Source organism: Oculina patagonica, chromosome 4, assembly GCF_052425735.1.
Source record: "Oculina patagonica isolate OP01 chromosome 4, crgOcupat, whole genome shotgun sequence".
In the NCBI taxonomy this organism is placed as follows: Eukaryota; Metazoa; Cnidaria; class Anthozoa; order Scleractinia; family Oculinidae; genus Oculina; species Oculina patagonica.
In genome coordinates, this window is record NC_135761.1 from 39965615 (window position 1) to 39969656 (window position 4042).

Below are 4042 nucleotides of genomic sequence, written 5' to 3' on the forward strand. Positions count from 1 at the left end.
CTACTGGTTAAAAAAGAAAAAAAAAAGGAAAAAAGAAAAAAATCGTCCCCTCTGGGATTCGAACTCGGGCCTCTGGCGACCTCTCGTTCCCCAGTCAGATGCCTACCCAACTGCGCTACTCTTACATTCTTAATGATGTAAGGGCGAAAATATCGTATATCAATGTAATAGACATTCCGCTGTTTATCTGTTATCATGTGCATCAAAGAAATGTTTGAATCACCTGCTGCTCATAAATTTTCAAGGAATGAATTTGCAAAAAATCACAAAGATTATTTGCCGCAATAAATAGCAGCCTTAAGGTAATTGAATGTACTAAATGAATTCACAAAAAAGAAGAATCAAATTTGAAATTATCAAGCCCCCACACGTACGCATCGCGGACCGATTTTTCCTCTTTCCTTGATGTTCTTGGAATTCATTATATCTTCTCATCCGCCATCAACTCGTTACTTTACTGAGGTGCCTGAAAACATAGAACTCTCCAAACGTTTCAACATATTGTTGATTCACTAAACTTAGATATTTCAGCACCCTTTTAGGGTTAAACAGTTTTGTTTGTTAAACATATGTTTTAGAACATGTCAAGTGACTTTCTTAAATTGGTGTCCGGTATAAAAAGGTTGTGCCTTTTGGCAGAGGTTTAACTCGCAGTACAAGCTGGAGCATACATAAAACCTTCTTTTACACGGTTCTCCACATCAAGGTGACCATCAAACTTGCGTAAGAGGTAAATTGCAATGGGAAATGCTTTAATATCATCCAAAAGATGCAATAGAAACGCCTCTGAAATAAATACACAAAATTCATGTATTTGTACTGCGGATAAACATTTTAAGCAAATGAAGGATCATCACAGTAATGTACTCAACTTAAGCAGTTGAGAAAAGCAAGCCTGAAAAAAATTCAGGCTTGAACGGGAATTGAACCCATGACCCCTGCAATACTAATGCAGTGCTCTAACCAGCTGAGCTATCAAGCCAACTGGGTGCTGGTCACTTGTAATTTTTTTCAGGCTTGCCTTTCTCAACTGCTTAAGTTGAGTACATTACTGCAATGATCCTTCATTTGCTTAAAAAGAAACACCTCTTCCTGCTTAATAAGATACCAGGATAAATCAACCAAGAAAACTCATCTCTGACGCTGGTTGTGCAGGCTGTTGAACCTGTGGCGCATCATTGTGCTAAAGAAGTTGAGCAACTGCTTCATCTGCCACTGGAGCAGAAACTTGCTCTTGTACTTCCGCCATCATAGATTGAGATCTGTGTTTGGTAGACGTTGGCCTTTGCAAAGTTTGGCTGAAGATCTTGCAATTTAGGCCCAGTTGAGATGCTGAGCTTTTCTTGAGCCGTGTAGCATCTGAATCAAAATACATAATAATAATAATAATAATAATAATAATAATAATAATAATAATAATAATAAAAATCAACTTTATTTATAAAGGGTAAACACATAACAGTAAAAAACTGACAAACCAGTGGCCCTCTAATATAAAATACAATCAAGAACTAAAAACAATGCTAAAAATCTAACAATCTAAAATTACAAAATTTAGTTAAAAATACACTATAATATAAAAACTAGGGAAAAATTACTCTAAAATGACGAAATTGATATAAAAGAATTAACTAAAAAGTAAAATGATCCAAATGTTTGTATGTATCTTTAAAAAATTCAAACGTAGCCTTCTTAAAATTTATTAAACTAGGCTTGTTCCTTATGATGCTGGGTATAGTATTCCAGAGGCGTGTAGTCGATACTGTGAAAGACCTTCCGCCTTCTGACTCCCGTTTGAATCGGGGGCAGACAAGGTTTAGTAGTCCATGTCTGCTCGATCTTTTATTGATGTCGGCGTTTCTTATCAGCATCTGTGACAAATAATGTGGACAGTCCCCAGACAGTCGTTTGTATACCATTGATAACCTATTTACATTTGCCTCATGATAAAATGGAACCCAATCCAATTCTCTAAACAGTTGTACGCTATTCGCTTTAGTATCTGCATTTAGTATTACACGTGCTGCGCGTTTCTGAAGCTTAAATACTCTTTGAAAATTCTCAGCAGAGCATGATGTCCACACGGTTGATGCATATAGCATTGTCTGCTTGATCATAGCATTATAATAGAGTTTCCTTTGATCAAGAGGCACAGAGCGTCTTATTTTTCGTAACACGGTGATTCTCTGCGATAACTTCGTGCATAGATTTTCGACATGTTGGTCAAAGGTAAGCTGGCTGTCAATCGTGACCCCTAATAGTTTATGACAGCTCACTTGTTCAAGTTCAGTAGAATTTACGTGTAACTGAACAGTGGACTGTTCCAGTTTCTTGCCTAACCGTTTACCAGTAACAAGCATGGATTTTGTTTTGGATTCGTTTAGAATCATTTTGTTGTCTGCTGACCAGTTCATAATTTCATCAATATCCGTCTGAAGGCCGTTTGAGATGTCGTTGGGTGCTGCCATATAATGGCTGGAGTAGCTAATAGTTGTGTCGTCGGCATAAATATCAGCCACGGAGTGCTGCAATGCTGCAGGTAGATCATTAATAAATACAAGGAATAAGATTGGACCTAAGATGCTGCCCTGTGGTACACCCAGTGTTAAGGCCCTCTGGGTAGAATGATGTCCCTCTATGTTCACAAACTGGCGTCTACCACTCAAATAGTCACGGAACATGGGTAGACTCCTTTCGCCTACTCCAAGAGCCTTTAATTTTGACAGAAGCAGTTTATGGTCAATCAGATCAAATGCCTTTTTGTTATCGATAAAAACAAGTCCAGTGACTTTATCATTGTCGAGGTTGAACAATAACTCGTCTACCAATCGGATAAGCGCAATTTCAGTGGAGTGAGATTTTCTAAACCCCGACTGAAGGGGGTGGAAAAAGTCATTCTCTTTCAGGAAGTTACACAAGTGTTCACATATGTGTTTCTCCAGCACTTTCGAGAGAATGGGGAGCACAGAAATCGGTCTATAGTTGTTCTTGTCGTTTCTGCTGCCGTTACCTTTAAAAACAGGGGTAACTTTTGCGATTTTCCAGGTAGTAGGAAACGTCTGTGTAGACAAGCAGTGGTTCAGCAGCTTCGTCAGCGATGGTGCAATTGCTGGGGCAGCAATTCTGAGTATTTTGGTGCTGATGCTGTCGTCTCCGGTGGCCTTATGGGTTGGAATTGATAATTGTAACTCTACAACCCTCTTCTGTGTTATATTCGGGAGGTCAAATGCACTGATGCCCAGTCTGGCAGTGGTCACCGTTGAGGGGTCAGTCAGCGAGCTAAGCCCAAGTGCGGCAACCAATTTTTTCAGTTGATCAACAAAAAACGAGTTAAGTATCTCAGCAATGCTTTGCTTATCCGTGATATTTGTCTCGTTTTCTACAATTTCCTTTATTCCACTCTTAGCTCCTTTGTCGTCATTCGATAGACACTTGATTAGATTCCAAAGTTTCCTAGAGTTGTTCTTGTTTTCGGTGACTTTATCCTTAAAGTAAGATTGTTTTGTACTCCTGATAAGTTGAGTCACTGTGTTTTTCGCTCGCTTAAACGCATTCCAATCTCTTTCCGTTTGGCTTTTTCTAGCTTTGTTGAGAAGCTTGTCCCGAGCCTTTATCCCTTTCAGGATTTCAGTGTTGAACCATTTTGGTTGAACTTTGCGCTTTACTCTCTTTTGTTTCAGAGGGAGGTGTTCATCAATAACGTCATTAAATACGTTATACCAGGCGTCGACCACATCATTAGAATCTTCGAACACAAAGGCACAGTCCTCTTGCAGCGACTCTTGCAGCGATGAAACAAATTGCTTTTTGTTAAGACCTTTTATGTCCCGATAAGTTATCGTCGTGTGTTGATCTTTATTGTTCTTTGGGCATTTAATGAATTTCCTTGTAACAATAACTGGGAGGTGATCAGATATCCCAGAAGACATAACCCTCACACTGTGAAGCCGCTCCGGATGACTACTCCAAATGTGGTCAAGGCAGGTTTTTGACACGGGCCTGGTAATTTTATGCACAAGTTGAGACATATTCAAATTACGCA